We start from the raw sequence: 21,829 nt of genomic DNA, 5'->3' as shown, positions 1-21,829 counted from the left end.
TAAATTTGTCATTGCACCATTCCCTAGGAAACCTCCAATAGGTGCAGAGTCAATGGTCCTTGTCCCGTTGCTGCCATCCTTAATGTATTGCTAAGACCATGGAAAAAAATGTTCTACAACTGGAAATATGGAAGGAAATGGCTACTGGATCAGGAGCCAGCAGTTCTGACACACATCAGACACATCCATCAAGCACTCCATGACCTGTGAAAATTATATCCTAAAATATCCCTGTTCATGTGTTTCTATTTTGAAATTTCAGTCTCTGGGTTTATTCTCTTTCCTCAAAGTCAGCAATGTAACCTGGGTGCTGGAGGAAGCTCAGTTTTGAGCTGATCTTAGATTCATGACTGATTCTAAAAATAGGACCAGCCTATCCATTAAGATAAGACTGAAACTCTTGTGACATTAAGCACAGTTATAATAGCTTTGGTGTTCTGGTCTGCAAAAAAATGCGCATCCTGTCTAGCAGGGCCATTGTGTTGGTCTGGTCTCTCAGACCTGGGTGAGAGGTTCCAGGCTATCAGATGTCACCTCCCACCACGTCTGAGCAGCTACTGTCCCCAGAGGGAGAGAACAAGAGAACATATGATGTTTCAGCTTGAGTACCCTGGAAAGCAAATCTGTTTCTTGCTCACCTAATTTTCTTATGATTTCACATCCCTAAACTCTCTTGTGCTGCTTGTTTTCCTTTTCTTTGCAAGGCTCCCCTTATCTGAACTCCTGCTGGATCTCATGTTCCCGTTCACATCCTGCCCCTGTGCTGTGGAGGGCACATGGGATCAGTGCAGCCTGGGCTGGGAGCACTCAGCCTCACTGACGGGCCGGCATCTGTGCACAACATGCTGTGCAAACCCAAGGCTGCTGGCTGTGTCGGTAGCATGTTTAGAATTTCCCAAATGAAAGGACTCAAAGGTGAAAAAGATTATCATTTTTCAATCCCTGTAATCTAATCACTGTGTAGACTGACATCCAACCTTGCTTTCCTGCCCTCCCAGCACTGTGTTCCTGCCCCTGCCACCCCAGCAGCAGTGTTTGCAGCCTGCACACTAAGCTGGGCAAGAGAACTATTCTCATCACAGCCTATCTCTTAAGGTATTTTTCTGTTTTAAGGTCATGTTAGCTTTAGGCTGGATCAGGTTCCTCATCTGACCTACTGCATAAAAATTTCAGGAGCTGACACCAATCTCCTGTGCCCCTGGCTGTGAGCTTCTGTGAGACCTCCAGCCATGTGCTCCAGCCTGTGTATCCCATCACACCAGCCACGGCCACATCACCAGGACCAGCTGCTGCCCTGGTGCTCAGGTTACTCAGTGAGCTGATGTGTCAGTATGGAGTGGTCCTGTGGTCCCAGCACAAGGAACTCATTGGAAATGGTTGACAGTGAACAGGTGAGGGAGAGCTGGGCCATTTCTTTCAGGTTGACAGTGGGTCAGAATAGGTGTGGTGTGAAACTGGACCTGGAAGGCACAAATCAAAGCACCAGCTCAGCATCCTCGTGTCAGACACAAGCGAGCATTTAACAATTTACCTTGAGGATGGGACAGAAGCAATTTACTTAATACTTCTGCGGGTACCAGTCTGTGCACTGTGGCTCACTGCCTGCTCCCCGTCCACCCCGCACGCACACAAACACACACACAATGACTTCTTTGTTGGAGTGGAGAATGCTCCACGGGGAGCTGCACATCCCAGAATGCAGCTCTGTTTGCGTCTAGAGCCGTGATGGATCACTGTGGGGAACCTTAAATCTCTGCAGCGCTCAGATCTCTATCAAAAATGAGGGCAGCTGGAGTACGCTCCATTTAATGTAAACTGCATGTATAGCTGGATTCCTTACCACCTTGTCAGTGCCACCCCCAACTGCCAAGGCCTAGAGCCCCTGAGTCTACTGAAACCAAAGGGAGGTGAGCATTTTCTTTGACTTGGATGCAGGTATTTTAAAGGGAACATGGGAAATAATTAACACATAATTAACCTGTGGAACTTTCTGCCAGGAAGTATTACTGAGGCCAACCGCTCTGCAGGGTTAGGAATTTATATGAATAATAAGAGGTTCAAAGTGGAAAAGGTATCAGCCTTCAAAGTAGGGAGGACATCATTAAACAAAGTGAGTTAAGGAGATGGTTTTCTTATGAATAGATTATTTTCTAGTGGTCTGTTGTGGGATGTCTCTCACATTCCTGTGAACTCTCTGGGAATAACTACTGATGAAGAGAGTAGACCACTGGTCTGATCCACTCTGTCAAGCACATTTCCTATTAAATATACAGTACTGCAGATGTACTCTAGAGCTATTAGAGCAGCACTCACCCTCGTTCCTTCTGTGCTCTGGAAAATAACTGCTTGTTCAAACAATGTAAAAACCAATATCTTATTGTGTCCCAGATCTGTCACTCTTGTAGATTGCCATTTTACAAATGGTTCATTGTCACTTCTTTTCACTGGCAAGTTGTTAGCTAGAAATGAAAACATATATATGGAGGAAGCCAGTCTGTTCTGGGGGTGAACTACATACAACTGTCAGAACAGATCAGACTGGAAGGCTGCCCTGCCAGGAGGGACCTTTGCAGCTGTCTGTAGGTGTCTGAGGAAAGAACATAAGCAATGGAGTTATTGAAGAGCTATCCTTCTTGGTAAACCATCTAATCCTGGGGCTTCATACCTTGTGGATTCCTAATGGAGCTTGAGGTTATGTCCCCACCACAGGGATTAATAAACACTTTAAAATTTTTATTCCTTCTTGAATCCTTTTTATATTTTGATCATGGCTATATGCTGTAGCAGTGTCATCCCATGTTGTCTCACCTTCTGGGTAAGAAGGTGCCTCCTCTTGGTTGTTCTGAGCTTGCTTGGCCCAGTCCCATAGGATGGAGTGGAGTGAACAGTCTACACACAAGATATTATGTCCCCATGGGCATTTCTTGTACCTTCTTCTTCCTGCCTCCTCACAGCTTTTCACCCAGCATGTCCTGAGACATCTCAGAGCCTCTGCTGCTCCCTTACTCTCCTCGTCCACAGATGAGCTGAAGCTCTAATCAGATGGGCTCAGCAAGAGATACAGAATCACAGAAGGTGTCCAGACAGTTCTTGAATACCTCCAGTGAGGGAGACTCCACAGCCTCTCTGGATATTCTCTTCCAGTGTGTGGTCACTGCACAGTAAGTTCAAATAACTAATGTAGTATATTAGGAGTTCTAATATAGTCTCCTTTTGCTTCTGTGTGTCCATGTGTAGAAACCCAAAGAGGATTGCAGCTCATGAAAACTCTCCAACCCAGCTTGAAGCTAGCAGCCTCAGAGTGCTTGGAAATGATGGGAAGGTGCACAACAGATCTCCATAGGCTACTCAACCTTCTGCTGCCATCACTGCACTGTTATCAGCACCCAGCAAGCCAGATGAAAACTACTCCTGCTGTCTGCTCAAGTCACAGTCACACCTCCAGGCTGCAGTATAGACACACCCTCTGTCTGAGAGTCTTACTCTACATGAGTTCTCCCAGTTTTAATAAATTTGCAGTGAAATATTAAACACTGGCATATACATTTTTTTTGGCAAAAAGAAGCAAAAGTTGGAATCTGAATTTAAAACTGTAATGCAACAAGTGGACATGAAGATTTATGGACTTAACAAACACATACAACTTTTGAGACAAGCCTAGCAGACATCATGCTTTTAAAATGTCACAGTTCATGTAGTTGTCACTTCAAACACTAAGGAAGCTGGCACTCCCCAAGTGCCAACAAGCTCTGACTGGACAGTAATAAGACTCAGACGTATAAAATTAAAAACTGTCCAAGAAAATGTATAACTTAAAGACCTCATTCTGCATGTTTTATAGCACACTCCACTTTGCAAAGAAATGGCTGTCTGATCAGCTAAATAAAAATGAGATGTTTCCACTATACCTTCAGCAGAGGAAACAGAGCTGTTTGTAATGGAACAGCTTCCATGGGCAGTGTTATGAGCACTGCTGATTGAAAAATATCTTCTCCTGTGAGGTTTGCTTGCCTTTCTCTGGCAGATGTCTAATCAATGATTCTGAAATGTTTTCTACACTGTGACACATCTAAACATCACTGTTGAATAGGATGTATTATTTCACTTCTGCAGTTATCAAAAGCCTCATTTCAGTTCACAAGTCAGTTTTTCTTTCTTCTACAGGATTTTAGTAGTGTCAGCGTGGAAATCTCACTGCAGCCTGTTTCAGCAAGCAAGGTACCCTAACCTAATTGAGACCTCTGGTACAAACAGACAAAGCTTTGGAAACCTGCTGCCTTCCTCCTCCTAAGAGCAGCTGACAGACACCCCTGCAGAAGCAAATTTCTCCTGCTGAAATGCACCATTGATAAATGAGCCTTTTCTTCTGGTTCTTCAGAAAGTTAAAATAAATATTAAAATCCATAATACAAGAACACTTTTTATGAATTCCAAGCAGACTGCACTCTTCAAAGAAACATGTTTGTGTTTGAGTTTGAGAACTTAAACATACAAATTTTCTGGTGAGCTGAGGCAGGAGAAACCTGGAGTGAATTTATTCTATGCTAACAGCATATTCTGCTGATGCACAGCAATAAATATTCAGAGATCAGACATTTTAAATGTTACTTTCCATATACCTGGGTGTAGTTTTACAGCCAGCTGTTGCCTCCTTGTCATCCTAGAGACATGCTGGTTGTACTGGATATTCCTGTCCTTTTGCTTCGTGTTTCCTTAGGTCAGTCAGATCAGTTCCCTCATCCAATGGCCTCAGCTCCTTGAGTCCTGCTGTGAGCACAGCGAGGCACAGGTACACGTGGCTGAGCACAAAGGAAAGAACAGTTCATGCCCTTTCAGACGCAGGCTCAAAATCACAATTTTTAGACTTCTGATGCAGATGTTGGACACTAATTAGTGCACTGACTGCCTTGTTCCCCTGAATTCCTTTTTCCCCTTGATGCCTCCAGTCACACTTCCATGCCAAAGGTTTCTATTGGGTATGGTGGGACTTTGACTTAATTAAAGCACATAAGAGAAGCACAGCTAAGTCTCATCTATAAATGTGGAACCATGCTAGAAACACATTAGGATGAACAGTTCTGTTGCAGTTTTCTCTTTTTTCTATGAAGAGTTCCTTTGGGGAGGCAAATGGAAATAAAATGGAAAGGAAAAGAAATATTCTTCCCTATGGAGATGAAGAAGAAAAATAAGAAAGCCCATTAAAATCCTAGTACTAAATAAAAAAGACAAGAAACAATTCCTGCACTGCCACCATGGGACACAGCAAAAATGAGTGTTGTCTGTCAATATTGGTCAAGTTCCTTCTCTTCTCTCCATTTCAAGAACTGAAGACACAGAAAGAGAAGTGATGCCAATGCACATCTCAAGTTTACTCATCTCCATTCTTTCCTCTGCCAAAGTGCCTGGCTCTTTGAAAAAGACTTTTAGTTCACGAAAAGTTCACGGATTGCCAACTTGTACATAGAAGGACTGAAATAAGAGATTTTAATTAAATTCCAGTCTTGTTATTGAGTTAGAGTATTGTCACAACAGACAATTATTGGTTTGGAGAATTTGGGGTTTTTTTGACATGCAGCACAAATCTAAGTAGGGCAAAAAGAAACTTCAAGAAAATGAGGAAAGGAAGAAACTCCAGTCTTTGGGTTATCAGATCCTTTTTGCTCAGGGTTTGTAGCAGACATGGTGGGATACAATGCAATACAGTGCTTTTGAACTATACTGTACAAATACTGGCCCAAAAGAAGTTTCATGGATAACTTTTTTCTTGTTTGGGTGGGCAAGACTTGCTTGTGACTGCAGCTGGAGTGCTGCTGCTCAAAACGTGATAGCAGTTTAATCAAGAAGGGACACAATGTACACAACCACAGCTGAGCTCAAAGGTTTGCCTTCCCTGGAGGAGTTACCAGGACAGTCCATCATAGGCCTTTTAACAGCTCTCCGGTCTTCAGAGCCACTTTTCTCAGACTGAATCCCACTGTAGGATCCTTGAGAGCACTGGTGTCAAAACCATAAATTCTCCATGTATGACTACATGTGCTGCATGTCCCTCCCCTTCAGTCCATGTGTATCACAAGTTTCCTGCTTCCAGCCTGGTTGATTAGGTGTGTAGTTAGAGCTGACCAACTAGGTGGGATGATTTCTCTAATTACTCCACTGGGAAGACTAAACTGTTTCCCTAGCTGTGTCCAATGAGGTGGCCATGTATTTGACACCCTCTCTTTACAAGGAGATGACAGGGCAAAATATTTGCTATAGGGTGTATTGGATGGAAGGATTATGCAGAAATTCTGAGATAGAATAAGCAAGATATTTAATAGAGGTACAAATGTATAGGTTGAAACTCTTAGATTAAAGGCCTAGGGAAGATTTGAGTTATTTTACTTTGTGCTGCACTAGATACCAACAAAAGAGTGAAACGAAAGAGTGTTTCATTGAGAGTACTTTGGGTTCCCACAGACCAAAGGGATTTTGAAGCTGACCTGAGGTGAGAAGAAAGACTTTGGAGGGGCAGGAGGTCTCTTGCATCCCCATGGGCCTTGTGGTGTCATGAGAAGTTTTCTGGAGGATCTGAAGTCCCTTCTGACAGCCCATGGGGATCTGTGTTGGCTGGGATGCTGGACGGGTCATGGAGAATGTTTGCACTGGCATGTCCCAGCACTGAGCTCCGTGCTCACGTCAACCCCCAGAAAGAGAAGACAAAACAAGCTGTCCCAAAACACGGCCCTGTCACCCTGTGTTCAGCAGTGTGCATTTGTCACCACAAGGCATTCCATATTTAATATCTCACAAGACTTGTCTGACTTCCAAGGCCCATATGTCATGAATGAGTTTAAATACTTTTCAAAGTGTAGAAAAACCTCTGTAATCCCAGGGACAGCAGTCCCATATTTTCACATTGCTGCTATCACATATTTCTCTTGAGCCCTGATTTCTCTGATTTGTCCATTAAGCTGTTCCATGACCCTTTAGTGGCCCACAGGATGTCTAGCAGCTCTTGGTCCTGTTTCACCAGGTGGAGAGGCTGTAGTCCTTGCTAGACATGCCTACTGAAATTAATGCAGAAAGTCACCCACACTGTTTTGAGTTGTGAAGCTGTACCATAATAAAAAAAAATATAGATTTATGGACAGGACATGCTTGTATGGTGTATTAGTAATAGCTTTCTTCTTGTAGAAATATATATTGAAAATATTATAATGTTAAACTGTCAAAAAATGATTGAAGTAGCAGCTAACTATTACTTTTCAGGGTAAAAAAGTGCTCATTTTCCACTGACCATCTTCTCTTGATGTAGTTATCCCCAATTAGGCTAAAAGTGCCAGAATTACAATATAGTGCCTGCCAATTCATCTTTACAATGGCTAGATAATTACAGAGCAAGAAAATAGTATGTCTGGAAGAGTGTTAACTGAAGAGCAAGGGGCCATGTAAATAAACTTGACAATGATATTGAAAGGCAAGAAAAAGACACTACTGGATAATAGCATTATTGTGAGCAGGAGTTATTTACATGCAACCAGAGCTTGTCACAAGTAATGAGAATTAGAGGAAAGCCTCTGCCCTTGGATACCAGGCACACCATGGAACTTCTTTGTCTCAAGAATGCCAACATAAAATCTTAATTTTCTTTTTGTGCTGCACAATGCAGAAAATTGGAGACTGCAGCTTCTGACTGGGCCCAAAACACGGTCACAGTGTCAACTTCCAAATATCATGCCACATGGGGAAGTGTTGGGGTTTTTGTAGAAACCACGTGGTTTTAGTGTGATGGAGTTCCAAAGAGCTAACCACAAGAGTTAGCTACATCAGGTACCACTCTGGCCTTGCCTTCATCATCAAATAGTGCTTACAGGAAGGCTAGACAAAGCTTCCATCAATTTCCACAGTTTTCACCAGATATATTTATGGCTTCAGAAGGTCTTCAGCCTCTTTTATGTGTAAAAAAAAAAAAATTAAATTGCAGAAAATCCTGCATCTTTCACCAACTTAAGCTAGCAGCTTCTGCAAGCCACTTGTAGAGCTTGCCTGTATCTGAGCCTGCTCTGTCCATTTTCTGAAGTGGTTTAATGTCTCATTGTACTGTACAAACAAAAACTTCTTCTGCTATGGCCTGTTCTGACCAGAACTTATGGTTGCTGCAGCCCTATTAATAATTTGAAATGTAGATTAGGACAGATACCACACTGTGCTAACACAACCCCATTGCATTCACTCTGCTCTGAGCACGGGCAGAGCAAGGCAATGTTTGCCTGGAAAACACCGTGTAAATGTTATTTTCCCTAAACTAAAAGGAAGGTTTGTACAGCATCCAGCAGAAGGTCCTGCTCTGAGATAAGGTCTTTTATCTGCACCGAAAAATAAACAAGAATCTTATCCATAGCTAATAAATATCTTCAGGATCTGGCCCATAGAAATGATAAATAGGATAGGTCTGTCAGATTATGAAGTGTACATGAGTTTTCTCAATTTTTTTCTAACTGTGGCTGTATGTTAATGAAGACACGATGTCAAAAGAAGCTACCCAATATCATGATATCCAGTATATTGCATAATGCCCCACTGTGTTGGTAGGAAAAAAAAAAAAGCCTGAACAATCAATATTCCTTAACTTCTGAATGAAGAAATGTAAATTTCTAGATGTCATGGGGACACAGAAAACTTTGGAACTGGAAGCAAACTCATTATTCAGGGTTGAAAAGCAGGAGAGCAGGCAGCAGTTGCCCTGCATTTTTAAGCAAATGAAACACATGGATTATTTTTAAGCCACTGTTCCAATTTTGTGAGGATTCATTGCTGTTCCCATCCCTGGAAGGATGCATCCCACTGCCTGTTCCCCTCTCTCTGGCATCACATTGTCTCTCTGTAATTTTCCAGCATTTGACATGAGAAAAGTAATTTTACTCAGCATTTTGCTTCTTTATTTTTTTTTTTAATGCAGGGTAGCATCTGGGAACAAGAGGGAAGAAGAGCTTGTGTCAGCCCCCTGGTTTGCCAGTGGCCAGCACAATGTGTGCTGGTTGGAATCTCACCTACAGATGTTTGAGTAGCATCTTGCTGTGTTTAACATCCTGTGTGAGAAAAGCTCTGCCACTCTCCTTAAAAGGAATTTCCCTGCTGAGTAAGTATCATACTGGCAGTCTGGAGGAAAATTGCAGTTACAAAATTCATCCCATTAAGAGCTGTTTTCCATCAAAGCACTCACGGCTCAGCTGTAACCAAGGCTGCTGCACTGCTGGTGGAACGCTGCCTGTAATTGTGGTGGTGAAATGACTGCCCCAATCACCTAGTTCAGCCTAGGGAGAACTTTCAGCACCCTTCCCACTGCCCTAGACATCTCCCCACTTCTCCCCACAGTTCTTCACAACCTCCTCTCAGTTCCTGCCCTCAGCTGTGATGCCAAGGCTGCCCATATGGCCTCTTTGAGCTTAAAAAGAGTTAATTGTTGCAGAAAAGTGAAAGAGAGTAGATTTACATCTGATATTAGAAAGAAATTCTTCACTGTGAGGGTGGTCAGACACTGATACATGTTGTCCCAGAGGAGCTGTGGATATCCCATCCCTGGAAATGTCCAAGTCCAGACCAGACAGGGCTTGGAGCAACTTAGTCTAGTGGAAACTGTCCCTGCCCATGGCATGGTGGTTGGAACTAGATGATCTCAAAGGTGCCTTCCAACCCAAACTAATACATGATTCCATGATAAGAGCAAAGTTTGAGTATGAATTTCCACCTGGGGAATGTACAAATACAGCCTAGCACAGCTGTGCTGCGCTGAATACCTTCCAGCCTTTCCCTCTAATCAGGTTTCAGATCCCTACCTAGGGATACGTAAATACTTCTGAATCTGGCTTTAAGTGGTGAAAGCGCCTCAAGCCCATCTATTTTCTCTGAAACAGGCCATGTCCTTCCCAACTCCCTCATGCTGAGGTAACACAGCAGTATCCTGGTCCCATGCTGTCCCATACTGGCTCTCCCCATATTTCATGGACCCTTCCCAGCTGCTTTCTCTCCCTCTGCCCCGTGTTGCCCTGTGCATCAACCCAACAAGCAGCAATGCAGGAGGCTGTACCCTCCAGCCCCACACATGCTATTTCTCCAGGTGGTCTCCAAAATCTCAAGCAAAGCAGGCCTGTTCTGCCATGGGGGATCACCTCTTCTCCTCCTACTTTACTGTTGCCTCTTTTTCCTTGCCTGCCCGTGGCTGGGGCAAGAGCCTTCTCCCAGCCTCCTGAGCAGCCTTGCATTGGTGGAGCACCTCTCTCAGCTCTTTCTGGTAGGAGACCTTGAACACTGTACAGCAGTACAGGCTGTTCCTGGCAGTTTTATGCAGCTGTGTAAGATTAGAGGGGTGCTCAGAGCTCAAAAGCATCATTCAAGGTAACTGCAGGGCTGGGATGAGCCAAGGCCTCAGAGATTTCAAGGTTTCACATTGATATCTCCTGGTGATGCACCCAGCAACTAAGTCCTTTTCAGGTCCTGTCCTTCAAGAGAATTGTATTGCTTTATACCCTTCAAAAGCTGATTATTAAAATGACAAAAACACTTACCTTGATTTCAGCTGCTAAATCATCTTGGCCTGGCATCTTACTCAGATGTCTGAGCTCTTCCTTCCCATCTCAACCACCCCTGCATGACCTGGGAGCTTCAGGCATATGGGCAATGTGAAACAATCCCCTTGGGAGTCTGTCTTCTTTTCCAGGCACTTAAATACTTATGAGGCTCTGGCCTTGTTGCACCTTGTTGCTCTGGTGCTTATTGGTACCTTAACAAGTCCATATTTCTTAATATTTCATCTTTTTCCAGGGGTACCTAGAGTTTGGTAGTACTGAAGTTGGTGTCTCTGCAAATTCTCTAACCAAACAAGCTGGTTACCAAACACACTGAGAAAATTAGCTGCCTAATAGTACAGCTCCTTTATGGCCTTTTAATAGGTCCTTTCATTTTCATTCATTTGGAAAGAATTTGACTAAATGACAAAAATAAGTACCTGTGGGCCAAACACATTCCTGGTGTAAGGCCAAAGTTACACTTGGGACAAGTTTAGCTGAGTGGATTTAGGTATGCCTCTGTTTTCCATCTCAAAGAACTCTCAGCTGATCGGAAACGCATCTCAGGACATTCATGCTGCCCACGAAATGAACCCACGTTTCATGTTCTCTAAACCTGAAGACATACTATGTGTTTTGTATTTCTTGTCAAATAGCCCACAGAATGCTGTATCAACATTCATGGTTAACTCATCCATGAAAGTGGAGGTAGCTGACCTTTTAGGATTTCTGCCTCTTCAGGCATGCCCCAGTGAATGGAACAGAGCCAGGGCAGGGGGATAAATGCACCTTCCTTCCCAGAGGAGTATAGCACAGAGAGTTGTGGAAAAGGATTCAAGACTTTCAAAGCATCTGAGCCTCCCTGTGGAAGGGAGCACAGGGGCCACGGAGGATGGGGAATGCACTTGAGCAGGACTGATGTTTGCCTTTGGGCCAAGCACACAACACAAAAGCAGACTGGAGTTACCTTTCTGTCCCCTCCTTATCATACTGCCCCTCTCTTGTGAGCCCAGTGTGTTTAATCCCAAGGATCTATCCCAAAATATTTAGCTCATTTTGTACATATTACCTTCAAGTAATCATACACCACTGAGTCATACATCATGGGATTAACAATCCTACACATGGTATAAACAGAACCTAAATAAAATCCCAGAAAAAGGATATTGCCTTTTAAATAAGTCCTGACAGCTGTGGAAAATATTATGCCCCAATACAACCCTCCCATACGAGATACATTAATATGAAGAGAACCCCAAACTGTTCCTCTGGATATTTTGTAAGGTTTTATTTTATTGTGGATTGGACATATTGAAGTAAGACTATAATCTTATTGTGCTCTGACCTGTGCTTTTACTGCACTGTATAAACAGCGGTTACTATGTTAGATGGAGAAATGTTTACAGAAAGAAGAAATAAAAACAAACGGATTTATTGTGTTGCAGAAATTTGAAACAGGGCTGAAAGGCTGACCATGTGTTTTGTGCTTGTAAGACCTTTCCCTGATGGAAACAGACAGCTTAAACATGACAGAAGCCCAGCGAGGTCCTGTGCTATCAAGAATAAAATGCAATATCCGCACAGCACCGGCTCTTTCCAGCCAGCCTCGCCTGCAATCAAAGCCCTTGATATGGCTCTTGCTGTTGTCTGTTTGCATACAGCAGGTTTGGGATCTCATTTTTTTAATAGATTTTGAAATTGTTTTTAAGTGCTAGTGAAAAGTGCCAGATTGGCAGCTCTGGAGTCTGGAGCCTCTTTTTAACCACAGAAAGAGTACAGCATGGGAAATGGCAAAACAAACTTCCTTCCCCAGCCCGAGCCACAACCCCATCAGTGCCAGAGAGGAGGAAGCACAGTGGGCTACCCTTCTCCACAGGCTTCTGCAACATCTTAAAGCACTCAAGGCTAGCAGCCACCAGCCTTCATGGGCTGCAGGTTGAGAAATCACCTGAGGTACCCAAAAAAACAGTCCACATACACAAACCACTGGGGAATGCGAGTCCGTGTTGTGGCGAAGCCATTCTGTCCTCCTCTCTTTCAAAAGCTCACTTTTTCTCAAGACAAAGATCATTAGAAAAAAGTGGACTTTTTCACATCATGTTTTGGCTTCTTTTTTTTTTTTGTTGACATTTTTGCTGACAAGTGTATCAAGATCAATGCCAACATGATCATTTAGATTTTTCATTTTTCCAAATTCTGTGTTTCTGGCAGAAAAGAATGCCAATAAACATGTCAGTGATATCCTTGATAAGAAGATTGATAAAAAACACCATATGCAAAATCTTCAGCTATAAAATACAGAAATTAAACACTGACCTGTTTTCATCCCTACAAAATGGAAACAATTTTAAAATTTTTTAGGATTTTTCTGTTTCACATTTCAACCAGTCTTGTGATCTTCCAAGTCAAGTCTCCACAGACTGCTCAAAAAGGAAGAAAAAAAGTTTCCTAGGATGAAATCCTGGCCCCATTGAAGTAATCTGCAAAGCTCTAGTTGAATTCAACCCAGCTAGAATTTCACCCCTTATTTGTACATTGAGCAAATCTGATCTGGACTTGGTAACACATAATAAACATGGGACCCTAGGATGCCATTTTCAGTCACTTTTAAGGGGAAGGTTGTGCTTTAATTTATTTTGTCAAGTGTTTCCACTTAGGTTTTTCCTATTAATGCTTCTGTTACCCACTGCACAGTAAAGTTATACCTCATATAAGTTCTTCTCCCTTAATAGTTGTGGTACTTTTGCAAATGTTACTCTCTTTAAGATGTGATTTCAGAATAATGAATGCTTGTCAAACTGATTTCTTGCTGTCTTCAAAGAGCTGGATGTGTTAAGCTATTTGCACTAGCAAACAGGCATGATATGACTTAAAATGGCAGTTTTAAGTTTTAAAAATCACCCCACAGAAAAGGCTGAATTACCCAGGGCTCCTCCCCAAGAATCAGAGGTCAGCTATTTGGCCATTAAAAGGATGCTTCAGAACTTGTGATACTCCAGTTGAATTCTGTCTCTTTCAGGCCCCCATAGCAAAATGTCTCTGTATACATGAAAAAATGAATTTCTGAAAATAACTGTACCTCAGAAAAAACCTGAAAAATGCCATGAGCCACCAAGTATGACAAGAAAGGAGACACACATCCTCTACATGGGAGGAAATCATAGGCCAGGTGCTGTTCTTGGTAACTTCAAGAATAGTTCATAAGATCAAATAAACCAGGAATGTAAAGGGATTATCAAGGAAAAAAAAAATTATAAAGCTTCCTAAATTTTTTTTTTTTTGCTTTCCTTAGTGAACAGCAAAAATCTTCCCCATACAAAGACCTTCTTGAGAAGCTAAAGACTAGATGTTCTGAAAAAAGCTCATTGACAAATACCACTTTTTTGGGTGGAAAATTTTACCAAGTAATAGATAAAAAGTTGTATGAAAAATAGTTTTTCCAAAGCTAAAACCATTCAGGTTTTCATGTCTAATCCCTTGTTTAGTCCAGGGCTGGGGCAAGTACTGGCTGACCCTTCCATGCTCCAGCCCCATTCACCCTCCCAGCAGTGCAAGACTCCAATCTCTCACTTTTCAGGCTGTGAGTTGTCAGCCCCTCAGCTTATGGTAGTTTTACTTATGGAAATGATGTCACTATATCACATTAAATGTTGAAAGGAGAAGATGTCAAGAAATTATCACATTGATATAGAATCCCAGGTTTTGGAGGAAATAAAAGATTTTTCTAGTATATCTATATAAGTATTTTAAATGACTGTTCGAAATTGCCTCAGGAAGCCTTAGGGAGATGTTTAACTCATTGAATGCAGGTGATGGTAGGAAAATAAACATTAATTACACAGCCTTGTGAATTAAATGTATTTTAGACACATGGGAAACAGGGCTAGGAAGAAATTCAAAAAGTTAGTTATTCTAATTTTCTCTGCTGAGATGGGATCAACTTCATGTGTCATGTGGGGTCTTATCTGCATTTTCCTGTGCAGGTGAAGTGATCAGAAGTGTGTGACCTATGCCATCTGTGCTTGCTTTCAGACAGCAGAGATCAAGCCTTCCTGTGATACAGACAGGAATCAGGTGAATTCACCTTGATGATGAAAAAGCTTCCTCAACCCAGAGCTGAGAGTATTTTGCAACACCATTTCTTGCTGGTCTGTTGCAGGATTACGACTGAGAAGTGTTCAGAAATGTTTGAGCTGATAAGGTCTTCAAACCTGCTTTATAGCAAAAATTGAAAGCAATGCAACCTATTTATTCTGTCAGACAGAAACTGGGCATGGTTGCAGATGAAAGTGGAACAACTCCAACAGCTCACTTCTGCTCAAAAGGATAGCCTGGGTGCCTGCTGTCTCCTCTGGGGGCCACCAGCACACCCAGAATCCATTATGGGGAGAAAATTTTGGGTATCAGATAGGTCTTGATTTTATCAGTGGAAAGGGAATACAAATCAGTGTCTGCAATGGGAAACTTTAGAATGCAGTGAGGTTTTCTTCACAAAAAGAGGCCAGCTACCTCTGACTGCTGGAACAACTTCTCCAAAGCTGTAGTGGATTACCCAAACTGGAGATCTCTGTTAACATTTTCCAGCATAGCCAAAGGGTTTTTGTTTGGCTCAGGAATTGCTTCTTCGTCTTTGTTGTTTTATGGCCTTTGTTATATCAAAAGTCAGACTAGATAATCATAACAGCCCCTTTCAGCCACCAGAACTTTGGATATATTATACAATTTTAGGAAATCCCAGCCCTGGCTCCCATGAGTCACATGTGGTCCTGGTGAAAGTCAGTGGAGAATATTGCCTATTGAAGAATGTGCACTCCCTGTACAAATAGGTACTGTGCACAAACAGGAAGATAAGTGAGCAATTGTGTGAGTATGTGAATGAAACAAGATGATGCACTACAGAGAGAACGATAAAATGAATCTCTGTGTAAAACCAGCCATCTAATGGAAAAAGCAAGAACAGATGGTGAAATAACTCCTAAACAAGCTGTTGCTTTAGACTCTGGCCATCCACAAACAAGTTGTGAGAATTTCTGATCCATGGTCCAGTGATTAAAGAGATGAAATTCAAAGGAAAAAGTGGGGGAACAAAAGAGGGGGAAAAAGAATGCATAAAACCCCAGCCCAGTTTAAGTTTCATAGTGAAATATCAAAGCAGTATTGAAACATAGCAATACCGAATGCCAATACTTTATTTTTATGTTTTGCATTTACTGAATCAATTTCAATTGTATGAAGCTCTCTGCCCTTAAGCCCTATGATATAAATTTTATTGGATTTAAAGGAAACAGATTGGGAATCTGGGACAGAAATATATACATATTTTACCAGTGCAGATTTTATGGTTTTGCCAGAGGAAGCTTCAAAACCATTTGATGTGCTGCTTATTTAGTACTACTAACATATTCAGGAATTGAGGATGGGAAGAAAGAGAGAGGTAGGGGAAGGCAGAGAGATCTGTGCAAAGAACAAGTAGTGTTCTTCCCCTGGAACCAATAAAGTGATCAGAGGCTGCAAGTGTGCCTGGAGACATGTGAGTGAGAGGCTGAGGGAGGTGGAGGTGGTGGAGAGAGGGAGTTCTAGCTGCCTGCAAGGCCAAGTAATGTTTCCATCGATTTTTTTTCTGTGTCAGGCTGGGTGTTAATGCTCTAACCTCATCATTGGACAGTCAGCTGAAGTGAAGATGGCCATTAACACCTAGTTACCAAAAGCCTGCTGGTAGAAGGGCAGCCAGATGCCCCTTTGTGGGTGCTGCCCTGCAGGTTTTATCCTTCATGCTCAGGAGTTACTGTCTAGCACCTTCCCTGCAACCAGCGTCTTCCAAACCCCTGGGGACACAGTGGAGTTAAGGGTATGTTTCCAAGGCTTGAGTTGTTTATTCTTGCCTCACACCTGGTTGCCATGAGGGAGGAGAAGTAGAACAACACTGCATTTCTGGCTCAAGCTTTGATCTCCACTGGATATTGCAGGAGACCCTTGCACTTTGCTCAGGCAGAGGCCTTGTGTGGAAATTGGCCTTCAAGCCACTCTGGAGCAAGTCCAGGAGAAGTCTTGGGCACTAAAATGGGGCTGGTCCTTCTTTTGCCTCCTAAATATTTCCCAGGTTTCTGAAGTAGAGGAGCCTGAAGCGCCTCTCCAGTTTTCAGGAAAAATGTGAGCATTAAATTGAAGTCTGCTACCATTTGCAGCACGGACAGTGATCTGGTCCTCAGTTAACAGTCTTTGTCATCATGGTGGGGGGAGTGTGTGCGTGTCATACATTCACGTTTTCTAAAGACTGTCTGTCTGTCACCTCTACTTCTACCTCACACCAAGGCCTTCCAGCTGGGATGATGGCTGTACAAGTGGAGAACTTAGGCTGCAGCTTCCTCAACTTTAAAAAAGAGTAAAATGCTCATCCCTACAGAAATATGCTTTACTGAGAGGATGTGCAGGTTATTGGTCATAATTCCTCATTCTGTCTACTTCAGCTGTATGTTCCTTGAGTTGTCTGCCAGCAGAGCCAGCTGATGGTGCTGACCCAGATGCCTGAGCCACCCCATAGCAGCAATCATCAATTGGGATCTTAAGAAGGACAGAGATCTAGTCCCTACTTTACTCTTTCAACTCCTGCATGTGAGAAGGTAGAGGATTTCAAACTTCATCCTGGAGAATGTAAGAAAATGTGGAAGGATGTGTAGAAGATAGGGGAAGAGCTAATATTTCCCAATGGTTTAGACTATATTGGTGTTTCCTGTCCATGGGAAAGCTGAGGAAGTCACAAGCTCCTGAATTTCCACAGCTGGGGTAGATATGGGCAAGAAGAGGAAGTCTGTAGTCATGGTTGTGTCAGCTGTTGATCTTGGACACAGAGGAATTCAGATGTCTTCATCATCACTGTTAAAGTAAGGGGACACAAATGGACCACCCTACCATAGGGCAGGAAAAATGGAGTTGTTCCTGAAGGACAGGAAGCGACAAGAGACAGATGAAACTGAATACAAAATGGGTGTCAGACAGCCTCTCTTGAAAGATGCAGGGCTGGATATTTAATTCTCATGGTCGGTGACAGGTCTTCAGCCAGAAGGAGCTCTGTGTTTCCTGAGTATCCCTAGAGCTGCTCCAGTCACAGGGGGAAATGGGGAGGTAGAACAGCCTTTGGAAAATGAAGATTATGGAGTTGTGTTTGTGGAGTTACTCAAAAATATTCCAAAAGCTGTGCCCAAAGAGGTAGGACCAGGCAGTTAAATTCGCTGACATCAGTGGGCAGTCACACAGCTCTGAAATGTGAGGCTAATATCTTAAGTGCCTTAAATTCATCAAAATGACTATTTCTGTAAACATATATACTGCAGAGTAATCTGATTTATTTGGGCATTGGTCATGGCAAGTGTTTACTAATGTCTGTTTATGCTGCCATCACTAGGTACTGTTTTAAGTCACAGGTCTCAGAGTTTACACTCACCCTTACACCAATATGTTATCATTTACTTCTCACTAAATTTTATGTATGTAATGTCTTTAATAAGAGATAGTCCCAGCAAAGAATTTCTAGAAAAATATTTTTCTTAAAACAAGTCCTGAGCTCACTTCAGCTGTTTTTCTTCTGTGATTGTCATAGACAGGAACTTTGCTAACAGTGATGTTTTTAAGAAAAAAGAGTGGTAAGCGGACTCTAGAAAATATCAACAGAAAGCAAACTATAACTATGTAGAAGGGTTCATAAACACCTATCCTGTGGCAATCCAAACAGAGGCAGTAAAAGCAATGTGTTTGAGAAATTTAATGGTGGATATTTGTAATAAATTACTAGAAATATTTTTTGGCCTGTTTTTCTTTTTCAAGAAAAAAAATTAGATTTTTAAAAATTCTTTGTCCTTCTTCTGAAGAAGCCTGTATTAGCCAAGAAATGCTTCTTTCTGGGCTTTCTTTCCTCGTTTAACAACAAAACTACATGAAGTGTTCAAAAAATCGTGAGATTCTGTTTAGAACCTGAAAATCCAAGACCAAGAGTTCCAGTAATTCATCTGAATAAACATATTAAGTAAAAAAAAAATTCATTAGTTATCTTATTTGAGAACTAAATATATTTTGTGAATTGGTCTGGAACAAAAATAAAAGGGTAACTTCTGCTATTATCAGTGGGATTTCTCAAAATCACACCGAACATACCCCACAGGTATCATGATAATGTGAAGCCAGAATAATATATTAATGTTTTCCAGTGGTAAAATGTTTTATTTTCTTATTTATTGGGCTATAATATCTAGGGTCTGAAAAGAAGGTTATTCCTACCCAGCTTGGAAAATGTCATCCTGTGGTAGAGGAGGGCTAACCATAATGCTAGTAATACTGGACAGAAAAAACAATCCTCCATGTGCCAGCTGAAAGAAAACAACTGCAACATTAAAAAAAATCTTTACTATTGAATTACAGTGTGTACTAAAGCTTACACTCTGAAACAGACTTTCTTGTGCATAATCCCAATTAATAAAATGGTTGAAGGGTTTGAATATTTTTTAGCTGATGGCTCTGACAAGTTAAGGCTAAATATACATTGCAGCAACCACTGTTGCATATACGTTTCATGCACAAATGGAGAAAATAACATGTTGACTGTAATTTCATAAGACCAGAGGGATCAGTCTCAGATTCATATCTTAAGATAAAATGGTGCAATTACCATTGCAGTCCATCTTTCTGGAATATCTTCAATCAAAGAAAAGTCAACCATAATTGTGGATTTCGGTAGAATATAGATGTAGCAAAAATGTCTCAGACCGCTGTGATTACATCATCTGCATCTTGAAGATCCCGTGCTTTCACTCCCAAACCCAGCACAGCCACAGCTCGCTTGGTGCACTGTGAAGACCAGTGACACTGTACAGATGAAGAGAAAACAAACAAAACCCAGTCAGGGCTTATAGGGATTAGTGTGTTAACATATGCAGATTTTCCAGCATGCTCAGGGAATGCCTGTGAGGCTCAGGGGTCTTGACCGTGGTCCCACCCAGGAAGCTTTGCCCATGGTGGGGGGTGGAGGGACCTGGACTGATGCAATTGCCCATCAGTGGTCCCTCTGATGAGACCATCAGGCCAGAGCAGACTCTCTTCCCATGGTCAGCGACCTCGCTTTTTGTCTTCTTATCCTTGGGAAGAAAAGCAAATGAAAACAGACCTAGTAAATGAATCCCCATATTAGTAGGGCAGGGCTAAGGCACTCTTTCCCTCATTCCCACTCCTGCAATGTGGATGAACCTCACTGGGATGTTCCTGTCCTGGCACCTCCTGCCAGAAACTTCTGCCTGCTTTGAGGCACAGACAGGACCTGCTGCCTTCAGGACTATCAGGTTCGTGATGGATGGGAGGGAAATGAAAGGCAAGGAGATGGTTGGGAGAAAAGGAGAGGACAAGAAGGATCCCCTAACACATTACAATCTGAAGTTTTTGGTCTCTTTTCCATCCCTCAAGGTGCTGTGTATACATTATGTATCCTGCTTCTCAGCCATAATAGACCAATGAGACATGTCACATATGGTGCCACGGACACCTTTTATTTAATCCAGCTTGGAAAAAAATGCAGCGCCACAGGCATCTCACAGACTTATGCAAGTTGTAATAATCACAATTTTAATTTTTCCCACAACTTTGAGGCTTAATAGCTTTAAAATCTTACAAGTTGTAAAAACAATTAAAGCAATAATTTTAAAAATAAGCAGAATGGGACCTTCAAAAGAATGTGAACCTTTAACACTTCACGGTTAAATAAGGGCCTTGTAACACAGTCACTTGAAGGCCAGCCCTGAGAAAACGCAGAAGCATCCTGTGAATTTGTTGATGCTAGTTCAGACAGACTGTTTATTTTCATGATTTCATGGAGGAATTTTAATTTAATGAGTGTTTTATACACTAATGTAAAGCATAGTTTCAACCCTGTAATTATAGTGTCAAAATATTTCTGCTTAAACAGCAGCAGCTGACTACAGAAATGTGATTTACATCTGAATTGTATCAGGGGGACACTGCTAAAAATAATCAGCATGTGCCTTTTAATTGAATAAAAAAATTAACAAAGAATATCAATGTATTTCTCAGCCTAAGTCTTTCTGCCTTTCATATAAATGCTTTTCTTATTTGCTTATTGTCTTTTCAGGGCTAGGATTTCCAGAAAAAGTGTAGGCACAGAATAGCTGTGTGTCATTTTGCCCACCCGTTCCTCCCTACTGCACACACAGCGATGGGAAATTGCATGAGCAAATTGTCAGTTCCTGTCACTGAGAGCCTACATTTTTTGAAAATCTCACCATTAATCTTTCAGCTCAGTTTTAAAATAACCAACTGCCATCACGAAACAGGTTTCTCATGCTGCTTAAGGCTGTCAGCAGGTTTTGACCAGTTCAAGCCACATTTTGCTCTTGGAATGGGGTTAGAAACCTTTTTGTAGTTGCTGCTGCTGGAGAATTCATCTTTTGAGGTAATGCTTAGGGCAGCTTCAGATGGGAGAAATCTTGGTTGTGTGTTCCCAATCTGTTTGCACCACTGCTCCACCAGAGATGGGAACACAGCCCTGAGCAGTGTCCTGGTCTTTGTCTAGCCCTTATCCATGCAGCAGGATTATTCTCTGTTTGTCTTACAGTACCTTCTAGAGGCCCCGGGTGAAATGGCACGCCGCTGTGCTGGGTGTTTCCTTCACTTCCCAGGGATGGATAGTCTCTTCCCCAGAGGAGCTACAACCTACAGGCCAGGGCACACACAGGAAGGGCCTTTATCCTTATTGTGGAAAAACAGGATGATGATGATGATGATGTTGAGCCTACATCTACTGTGGGTGGAAGGGCATGGGATCCTTCAGAACAGGATCCTTCAGCCTCTGCCATGTGCTGGCTCCCTGGTGGGGAATGCCAGCAAAGCCCTTCTGAAATGCCATGTGCTCACAGGCTCCATTGTGAGAAAGGGAGGAGCAGCACGCGAGGGCACCAGGGGCTGTGTCTGCACTCAGGTCAGCACATGCCAACCTGGGAGCACATCATAGCAGACCTGCCCTCCAGTCTAGAAAACTTCCAGAAGTATGTGACTTTCAAATTCAACCAGGAAATCTATGATGAAACAACAGGTATTTTCCCAAGATATTTTGTTTCATTCATGCAGGAGAATTTGGAAGAGAAGCTGATGGTGTTAACTCGCATTCACACGCAGGCCTGTGGTTGTCTTGTCTTCGACAGCTGCAATGGCCTGCCTCTTCTGTTCTGCCTGAGCCTTTGTGGGTTTAGGTTAAGCAAATCTGTCCTGCTTCTTGTACTCAGAAAGGT

The sequence above is a fragment of the Onychostruthus taczanowskii genome, unplaced genomic scaffold (assembly GCF_017590055.1).
Source record: "Onychostruthus taczanowskii isolate IOZ18803 unplaced genomic scaffold, ASM1759005v1 scaffold1, whole genome shotgun sequence".
NCBI classification, from domain to species: domain Eukaryota; kingdom Metazoa; phylum Chordata; class Aves; order Passeriformes; family Passeridae; genus Onychostruthus; species Onychostruthus taczanowskii.
The sequence above is the reverse complement of the archived record's forward strand: the minus strand, read 5'-3'. Positions refer to the sequence as shown.